This window comes from Ochotona curzoniae, unplaced genomic scaffold (assembly GCF_017591425.1).
Source record: "Ochotona curzoniae isolate NIBS_2020 unplaced genomic scaffold, NIBS_Ocur_1.0 contig_2599, whole genome shotgun sequence".
Classification (NCBI taxonomy): domain Eukaryota; kingdom Metazoa; phylum Chordata; class Mammalia; order Lagomorpha; family Ochotonidae; genus Ochotona; species Ochotona curzoniae.
Genome location: NW_024465520.1, coordinates 14,749,759 through 14,760,171, shown reverse-complemented (window position 1 = coordinate 14,760,171; position 10,413 = coordinate 14,749,759). Strand labels below are relative to the sequence as shown.

Here is a 10,413-nt window from a genome sequence, read left to right as displayed (position 1 = left end):
CTGCCTCGGCTCCGGGTCCTTCACTCGAAAATGGCGCCTAAAATACAAACTCGAACGGAAATTCGTTACAAACGCGCGCAGTGGATTCTGGGAACCCCCAATTTGAAAAAAAAAAAAAAAGTGCGGCCGTTCCCCCCCCCCCCCGCCATCTTCGGGTGGCTCACGCGCATGCGTGCGCGCCCCGCCGGACTCGGGTGGGAGGGGACGTCTCTGCTACTCCACGAAGGAAAGCGAAGGAATGTTTTCTCTGTGGTCTGCGGCAGTGGCAACGTTCTGGAAGCTTTTTCAACAAATTGCTTGAGTTTTGTGAGGCAGGAAAAAGACACGGGTTACGGTGCGGCCCGCGGCGGGGGCGGGGCTCAGGCCACAGGTCCCCTGCAGGAGAGGGCGGGCTTTGAGGAGCGGGCTTCGAGGCCCGCTCGGATGACGCCAGCCGCGAAGTATCGCGAGAAGAGGGAGGCTCTGTGGCTCTTGGAAGTCGCTATGGTGACGGGGAGGTCGGGAGGCTTCTTGGCAACTGGTCCCAGCTCTGTGAAGGCCATCGCCTCCTCTCTCCTGCAGCCTGAGGTAAATCCCTTCCGCTCTGGATGGGGTGAGGGACGGCTTTGAAAGCAGTGGCCGTCGCTGGGTGCCGCCTTACTGCCTAGGAGGGGTGTGCCTTTGGAGCATCAGTTGTTTTTTGCCTGCCTGGATCTAGTGAGGTTCTGGGTGCGACTGTTGGGGCGCTCAGGAGGCAGCCCTGATTTTGAAGTGGGCAGGGGGACCGCGGGGAGAAGATCCGGGTTAGGGAATGAGCGGATAGTCCACACGTGAATGGCAGAGTCAGGATTTTTGGGTTGTTGATATTAGCTCATTAGTGTTACTATGGAAGAAAAGACTGCCAGTTGTCTCATTATGTTTATGAAGAACTTATTAATTAGCAAATATTTCTACATAGCTTTTGTGTATGTTGTACTGTACAGGGCGTAATCCGCAAGTACAATAATCCCCACTCTTGGAAAACTTATTTTTAGCGGATTTTTAACCTGGATGGATGATTGGGCTGTACTCTATTTCCAATAATAGATGATTGGGCGTCAGCGTTCATAACTCTTATGAAATTGTGTCCAGAATTTCATGTGCTTGTGAATTTTTCCGGGGAAGTGGTTTGTCCATAAGCTTCGTCAGATTCTCAAACTTGGTCTTGACCCCCCACAGTAGGCAAGAATCCCTGATTGGGTCCAGAGCTAGCTGCAGTAAGAATTGGGGGGGAGACTGGCCTGGTTGACTCAGTATTATAATGAAGTTTTATATTTGAAGTTGAAGAAAAGAATTGTTTTTGGAAGGTAGACTGTAGAAGATCAAGCTCAATGAGTTTTGGCTAGTAGGCATATCACGAAGATGGAGTCTCTCTCTGGTGCCTTCTGGAATCTTGTGTTTTGAAAGATTGTAAAGCCCGACAAAAGCTGAATTAGAGAGATAGCAACTATAAAAAAGCAAAGGATAGACCAAATTGAGTGTTTAGTTGGGGAACAGAACACAATATAATAGCAAGATGGAACATAAAGAGTAAAATCTCATCTTTTTTTACCTGGTATGTATTTGACAGTTTGCTCAGTTTATCAACAGTTTGGAGAACAGGAAATCAACATACAGAATTATCTGTGATTGCTCATCTGGTGTCAGTACCCAGTAACGGTTTCCATGCTTTTGTTTGGAACTCCTTTTGTTTTGTATATTCCACCAAGTGTTCTCACACACATGCTGTCACTCAACTGTTCTCATTCAAATGATATCCCAATCAGGTGTACAAAAGGCGGCCATTCGGTTGTTCCAATCAACTGTAATCCTGCTCGCTGACCCTCTAGCGTCACAGTGTCCTCCTACAATCTGGTGCATACCCAGTAAGCATTTGATGTTGCTCTATTCGTGACATTGACCTCAATAGGGTATGTGGTAAAGCTGAATAATAGGATGTCGGGTTACAGGAAGGTAGTTGATGAAGGATCTTGGAAACTAAATCAAGGATTTTCAATATGACATGGAGGAGACAACCATTAGAAGCATTCTTAGTCAAAGAATGACCTGGTAAAGTAGGATTAATCATTAGAGGCAGTGACAGGTTGAAGGGAAGGGACTGAGAAGAGTCATGGCTTTAGGTTGTGACTGTGCAGTACTCCATGTGGAAGGTGAGCAGGAACTATACGGTAGGGCAGAGAAAAGACATATTTTGGAACGAACATTTGAATAGCTTTGTATGTTTTGATAATTAAGAGTATAAACACTTTGGGGCCTGACGCAGTAGCATAGTGGCTAAAGTCCTTTCCTTGCAAGCACTGGGATCCCTTATGTATGCCGTTTTGTATCCCAGCTGTTCCACTTCCAGCTCCCTGCTTATGGCCTGGAAAGACATAGAGGATGGCCCAAAGCCTTGGGTCCCTGTACCCATGTGGGAGATCCTGAAGAAGCTCCTGGCTTCAGATCAGCTCAGCTCTAGTTGTTGTGGCCACTTGGGGAGTGAGCCAGCCGATGGAAGATCTTCCTCTGTCTGTCCTTCTCACTGTAAATCTGACTTTCCAATAAAAATAAATAAATCTTTTAAAAAGATAGTATAAACATTTCAAAAAGATAGTAATCTTTGTGAATCCTTGCATTAATAATGAGGGGTGAGAAGAGCAAGTCACAGATAATTGTGGTTTTACTGCCTTGGCTGATTGTTGGCAATATAGAGGGTCGTAATGACTCACGAAAAAGTTATGTAGTTTCAAAAAATCAATAAGTGGGATTAGTGCCCATACATTCATTGGAACCTAACTATGCCCCACTAAGAGCAGCATTTTCAAAAACAGACTTAAGCCTGGATCTTTGATGAAGAAAAGGTTTTAATAGCTGTAAAATTGGGTATTTATATATACAATGAACTAAAGCACTCAGGAATAGAGAGAAAAAGAGAGCGTGTGCTATCAGTTGCTGGTTATTTCCTAAAAGCTGGCAGTGACCCTCACAGGGCTGAAACCTAGGTCAGGGGACTCAGTCCAGGTGAGTGCGTGGCGGGGACCTTTGCTGCCGAGGTCTGCGTCAGTGGGAGGCTGCTGTGAAGCCAGAGGAGCGTCAGAGCCCGTGGTCTGGTGCAGGACACAGGTATTTAATCAGTGTCTTCACTGCTAGGCAAAGCACCTCAGCCTCCGTGTGGCTTCTGAGATGTTAAGATTGCCAGAAATAAAGACTGGTTGATCTTTGCACATGCTTGGTGTAATTCCCAGAGTTTGATTGTAAGGAAAGTCTCGTCTACTTGGAAAGGCCTGCATTATAATCATTTTATAAAATATGACCGTCTGATTTCCTGGTAGAACTGCACCCACCAGGGTGCACCTTTGACCTAGAGGTGAAGATGTGGGTTAAGCTGCCTGCGTTCTTGGCTCGCCTGTGTTTGATACTTAGCTCTGCTCCTGACTTCAGCTTCCTGTTAGTGCACACCTGGAAGTAGGACTGATGGTCCAAGTGTTCGGGTTCTTGGCACCCTGGTGGGAGACGTGGATTGAATTCCTGCTTCTGGCTTTGGCCCGACCCAACTTTTGCCATTACAGGCATCTGGGGAGTGGACCAGGGAGACTCTGGCCCTGTCTCTGACTCTCAAGTAAATAAATAGAAATGAAGTCATTTGCTAACAAACCTTTGCGCGATTTCAGGCACTGTGAGGAGGGAAACTTCACTTTTTTGCCAGAAGAAACAAGTTCAAAGAGAAAAATTGAGATTAGTTACAAGTCTCTTTTGCAGTTCTGTAAGTGCTGATTGAGTTTTGAACAACGTTTTTCTCTCTTCTAATTGAAATTAGAAGTCTGAAATTAATCTTTTGAGTAAATGCTTAAAAATATTGTGATTGTAAATATTTGGATGGATTAGGTATTAATACACAAAAAGTAATAAGCATGACTTTATGTAAGTAATATATAAACAATTAGATAATATTTTTCAATGTTAATACACTTGACATAGACTTAGTACAGATAGAAAAGAATATTCTTGCCAGTGAAAGTCCCATAAGGGAAGGCGTGGTGGCAAAAGGCCTTGAGTCATTCTCTGCAATGCCAATGGCAGTTAGCATCCCAGCTGGTCCACTTCCAGTCCTCATTTCTGCAGTATGCCTGGAACGGATACAGAAGATGGCCCAAGTGCTTGGGCTCCTGCACCTGCCTTGAGACCTGGAAGAGGCTCTTGGCTGATGAACTGAGAGGCTCAGTGCGATGGCTCAGTGGCTAAGTCTTGCCTTGCACATACTGGAATTCCGTATGGACACTGGTTTGTGTCCCTGCTGCTTTGCCTCCTGTCCAGCTCCCTGTTTGTGGCCTGGGAAAGCAGTCGAGGATGACCCAAAGCCTTGGAACCCTACATATGTGAGACCTGGAAGAGACTCCTGGCTCCTGGTTTCAGACAGGCTCAGCTCTGGACTGAACGTTTTTATCTCTCGTTTTCCTTCTCTCTGTAAATCTTTCAGTAAAAATAAATCGTTTTTCTAAAAAAAGAAATGCTAGTAGGTTCTAATTTTTTTTTTTGCATGATAACAACTTTTTTTCCAAAGATTTATGTATTTTATTGGAAAGGCAGATGTACAGAGAGGAGAGACACAGAAGATCTTCCGTCCGATGATTCACTGCACCGATCCCAAGCCAGGAACCAGGAACTTCTTTCCAGGTCTCCCACACGGGTGCAGGGTCCCAAGGCTTTGGCTGTCCTGGACTGCTTTCCCAGGACACAGGCAGGGAGCCAGATGGGAAGTGGAGCTGCTGCGATTAGAACCGGCACTCATATGGGATCCTGGCCCATTCAAGGCGAGTATGGCGTCTCCCGTCCCGTGGAAGAGATCACCCGACACTTGAGAGAGTCTCTGAGGCTCTTTATTCCGATCTTCCATTAAAAACCGTTATGTCCGTTAATTCCATTATGCTGAAGCCCCTCCCCCGCGACGCCCCCCCACTTATCTGTCAAACCTGTCCAATCAGCTTAAAGATAACCAAGGCACACCAATCAGGGCAAAGGGCCAATCACAGGGCAGGAAATTGTCAGTGCCCCCAACAGCTCCCCCTTTTTGTTTTATTAAGCAAGGGACCGTGCCTGTTTTAGGTGTTTCGAGTTCGGGCTCCCCTTACCTGTCATGGGCTAACCACGTGGCTAGGAACGTGGCGCCTGTCTTAGGTTGGTGAAGCCGTATCGGACACTTACCCGTCTCTGGCTACCGGTCCAGCATGCCTAGCCAGACTTCTGGGGATTCTCTGTTGTGAAGGGTAAGCACAGCTTGCACTAGCAGCCGCTATTGCTGCTGCTGACACTGTGCTCGAAGATGAAGCATCCACAGACCCCAAAGAATGATAATTAATAAGATAAGGCCTAGGCCTACTATACCGGCCCATTGGCGTGCAAAGGAAAGATCCTTTAGAATCCAATTTGTCCATTGCTTTACCGTGGCAATCTCTGCTTTGGTGCTATTTATGGCTGTAGTTTGGGATCTTAGTTCCTATGTCAAATTATCAAATTGTATGGACCAGCTTGTATTAGGTGATAGCATAGCGGATAACTCTCTGGACAAATTCAGTGCTCGGCAACCATTGGCAACAATAGAGGGAGTGACACACATTCCAGGTAGACTAAGCACACAGGAGGTCCCCATATGATGGAAATAAGTTGTGGAATGTGTACCAGCACCACAGTGCCAGAGCCATTCCAACACTGGTTAAGGACTCACTTAACTACAGAGCAATTCAAAAGGGTAATATTAGCACTCATAGAAACAATAAACATAAATGGAGCTTATACACATACATAAGTAGCATTATAGATAACATCATGACTGCAATTAACTTTAACATCTTCCCATATTCTAGAACTATTACTACAATAATTACAATTTTTTATCACTACCTTATCCATAAATGCAAAAGCTGATATATCTGAACACCCACCCTTACTAGTGCAAAGTACCTAGACATTCCAAGACTGAGCAGAAACAGATTGAACAGGGTTACCATATGTATAGTTATACCCCACAAAGTCAGAATTTGAACAGGTAGGAAATAAATTGGTCACAGCAAGACCAGGTGCTACTCTTCTAGGAGTCACAGTACTTTGACAGCCAGTCCATTCTGGGGGCCATTTCCAAGGCCCTAGATAGCAAGGCAATATTTGCTGCACCCCTTTTATAGTGCAGTTATAGCTGGAGATTCTGGCTGTCTCCTCTCGGTATCTGAATGAACATCAGACTGGTCAGCATCCACCACATCCACAGGTTCATCTTGCTCCGGCTTTCTTATCACTCGCGTCAAACGTTCTGGCACCCACACCGGTCCGTCAGAATCCTGCGGAAAAACACAAACCGCTCCTCGCATCTGTTGTAAGACAGGATGTGGGCCCATCCATTGTTTTGTTAAAACATCCTTCCACATCACCCAATCTTTGCAGGGGCCTGCGCCAACAGCGTGGTGTTCGGCAGCAGAACGGCCATCCAAATCCAAAATCAAAAAATTAAAAATATAAGTAACTAAAGCCAATTGATGTTTAGGACTATTGGGATATAGGGTGGCTCTTACTCCCCCTTTTTGTTTTATTAATAATGCTTTGAGAGTTGTATGGGCACGCTCTACCACAGCCTGGCCCGTGGGATTATATAGGGTGCCAGTGGAGTGTTTAATCGCAAATTCAGAACAATACTTATCAAATGCTTTGGCTGTATAGGCAGGTCCATTATCAGTCTTATAACATTGGGGGACACCCCAGGCTGCAAAAGCCTGAAGGCAATGAGATATAACATCTTGAACCTTTTCCTCTGTATGAGCTGAGGCATAAAGAACCCCAGAGCAGGTACTGATAGAGACATGAACAAAAGAAAGGTGACCGAAACTGGGAACATGGGCAACATCCATCTGCCATATGATTAGGCATAAGACCACGGGGACTAACCCCAAAGTAAGGCTGGGATAAAAAGGGGACACAATTTTGGCATTGTCTAATAATACAAAAATATGGTCGGATCCAATTAATATGCCCAAATACCTGCTGGAAATCATTAAGGGTCTTTAAACTGTCCATTCTGATTTTTTTTTTTTTTTGCGTCTCTATAAGACTTTCTCACCTTCCTGTATAAGTCCTCTGAATTTATCAGTGCCATCTGTTAGGCAAGACTTAATCAATGTCCAGAACCTGACCGTTCCTGGAGGGAGGGGCTCCTGCCATTCTGCCCTAGATAAGTCTCTGACTAAGTGCTCCTATTGCGGCAGGATCAAAAGGCCCTCCTCCAGAAACCACGGGCGATCCTCTGCACAGTTTGCAAAAACAACAGCACTGTCAGCAGTTTCTGCAATAAAGGCTGCGTGAGCGCTGAAGAAGTTAAATTGCCCATCTTTCTAACACCTCTGATCGTCTGCTAACCTGCGAACTTGACCGATTGTCAAATTGTGAAATTGACTGATCGTTATCCACAAACCTGAATGGTTGCTAGAACGCGAACTTGAATGGTCGTTAGACCCGCGAACTTGATGTGCACGTCCCTGCATAGTGTGGCTTCCTGAGCAAAAAGCTCAGTTGTAAACTAATTCCCCCTGTAAGCGGCTCCCTGAGCGATCTGCTCAGCTTACCTTCCTGATGTTCTCCAGCAGACTTCTATCCGAGTCACAGCGCCAGTTATCAGGGGTCTCCTGTCCCGCAGAAGAAATCCCCCGACACATGAGAGTCTCTGAGGCTCTTTATTCCGATCTTCCATTAAAAACCATTATGTCCGTTAATTCCATTATGCTGAAGCCCCTCCCCTGCTACGCACCCCCTCCTTACCTGTCAAACCTGTCTAATCAGCTTAAAGATAACCAAGGCACACCAATCAGGGCAAAGGGCCAATCACAGGGCAGGAAATTGTCAGTGCCCCCAACAGGCGAGGACCTTAACCAATAAGCCATCATCACCCTGGGCCCCATGATTACAATTCTTTAGACTCCGGATTTCCCCTTCCATCCTCCCAATCCTCTTCCCCTCCCACTGCTTTCTACTATACTGTAAGATTAGCAGAGTCCTTCGGCAGGAGTCACAAGTCCATCATTCTGCTGTGTAAGTGTATGCTGACATTGCAGGTGTAGGCCATGGTGGAAAGCCCAGCATTCTATTGTCAAGATACATTTAACAGTTTCTTTGGGAGTCCATCTTTTATTCAGAAGTAGAGATGCATACGGTGGTGTATCTCCACTACGTGGTGTACTTTCCTCTGTTGTAGAGTTCCTGTGGATGAATACATGCATATACATGTTTACCTATATGTTTATTGGTCTTATATTTTGCATGAAGGTTGCCTTATGTCAGACAGAACATGTAATATTTGTTCTTCTATTATTGGCTTATTTCGTTGAGCATAATGGTTTCTAGTTGGGACTGTTTGATTGCAAATGGAATAATTTTATTCTTTCTGACGACTGAATAGTGTTCCGTGGAGTAGATATACCACAGCTTTTTTTTTTTTTTAGATCAGTTTCTCTTTTGACAGGCATCCATGTCTTTGCTAGTATAGATTTTGTTGCTGTAAATATAGTACTGCAGGTCACTTTCTCATGTGCAGATTTCGTTTCCTTTGGATATATTGCCCAACATGGGATAGCTGGATCATATGGCAGGTCAGTTTTCACTTGTCTTAGCACTCTCTACACTGACTTCCGTAGTAGTCTTAAACCCAATTTGTCAATGAATCCTAATGAGTCTTCTCTCAAAATATATTCAGAGTCTGTCTGCTTTATCATGTGTTTTATAGCCTGCCTTGTTTTTCTCCTGCTAACCGCTCTCCTCTGTCTTGTGGATTACTGAAATCCTAGCTGGTTTTTCTGCTTCCACTCTTGCCAGCTGAAAGTGTGGGTTTTCGCATACCACATATACGTTCATTTCAAAATGTAAATCAGATGGTATCAGTCTTGCTTATAACCTCTCCACTTGCTGCTGCTGTTGCTTCTTTTAAAGATTTACTTGAAAGACAAAATCAGAGGGGCAGAGATCATCCATCTGCTGATTTACTCCCGGTGGCCGGGGCTTGATCAGGCTTTGCCTTCCCGTGCGCATTAGTAGGGAATTGGATCAGAAGAGGAGCGTCTGGAACTCAGACTTGCGTATGTGAGATTCTAGTGTTGTAGGCTGAGGCTTGGCCTTCTGTGCCACTACGCCAGCCCCTCTCTCCTGTTTCCTTGGTTCATTCAGAGGAAAAACTAAAGCTTTTCCTTTGTCTTTGATCAGATGTCCTTTCCCTGCATGGTCTGTGCTCCTCACTCTTTCCCCTTCTCTGCTTTTGTCATTACTTATTCTGCCTTAGTTCCTCTGGACTTTGTGCGCTGGCTTAGCTTAAAGCAACCACGGCATTCTGTTTAGAAGCTTCCGAGGGGTGAGCGGAAGAGCAGGAGGTAAATTCTGAGGCTGCCTCTAAATGAGGAAGGGTGGTGGTAGTTTTTGTTATGATGGAGCTGCAGAAACTGATAACATTTTTTTTCCTCCCAAATCTCATAAATATTTATGTCCACTGGCCCAGGAATGGCTTAGAAGTGATTTTTAATAGTAAGCTCATACTTGTTATCACATGCTTCCTGTGTAAAGCTACCAGTGATCAGGACCTGGGAATTTTCTTTGCGTTATCTCACTCCTGTCCTCCTACCAGTTGGCCAGACCCTGAGTGACCAATGCTTTTGAGCAGCCTGAAAGTGTCTCAGTGTAGCATTGGAACAGCTCTGGACTTCTCTGAATTGCGTGTGCTCTGATGCAGCTTGTCAGCCTTGCTGTACGCAGTCCCACACCAGAAGGCTCATATTGTTTGTTCTTATGAGCTCAGCTAAACGGATTGCCAGAGAAGAGGCTTCTGAGTAAGACTGTCTCCTCCAGGTTTGGGATGCCTCCTGCTTCTTTCTGTAACTTATTGGTACCATGTTTCTGAGCAGTTGGTAGTCCCTTTCTTATAAAAATCGGACTATTTTATAATTTTGGATTTAATAATATTTCCAGCTTCTGTCTGCATTTCCTTATCTGTTTTGTTCATTGTCACTTCCAGTAGCAAGAATTTCTCTGCTTTTATTTTATTTAAATCTCTATAAGCTGAGTACATTTGAGTTCTTGTGAAAAGGCAGAAGTACCGATGATGTTATTGTTTGTCTTCACTGATTGGAGGAGGCCTGATGGAAAGGGTAAAGGAGTTTTTGAGGAAGTTGACAAATTCCTGAGGATCAAAAAGCGGACCTGTGAAGTGTGTCTGCGTGTCTGGGAGAGGCCGTGTTCTAGCTCTGGCAGTGTGATACAGCTTCACACTTTTGAAGTTCAGCTGAAATCACGCTGACAACCAGGAGAAAGAAATGACAGGAGTGATTTGCAATGCAGCTGTACTAGTAGTTAGTGCATTATGGAATCCGAAATTCTTCCTGGATTCAGGGGAAC

The 10,413-nt window shown here is 45.0% G+C and overlaps 1 protein-coding gene across 2 annotated transcripts in view; it reads left to right on the top strand.

Annotated features, from left to right (window-relative positions):
- Positions 1-171: 171 nt before the first annotated feature.
- IFT80 (intraflagellar transport 80) overlaps positions 172-10,413 on the top strand; it is a 100,896-nt gene continuing 90,654 nt past the window's right edge. The window contains exon 1 of one of the 2 annotated variants that reach the window (XM_040974880.1): positions 172-334. The gene's annotated coding sequence lies outside the window, so the exon portion shown is untranslated. Of the gene's footprint in view, positions 335-437; positions 568-10,413 lie in introns of those variants that run through there. The other variant, XM_040974881.1, reaches the window with a different exon arrangement.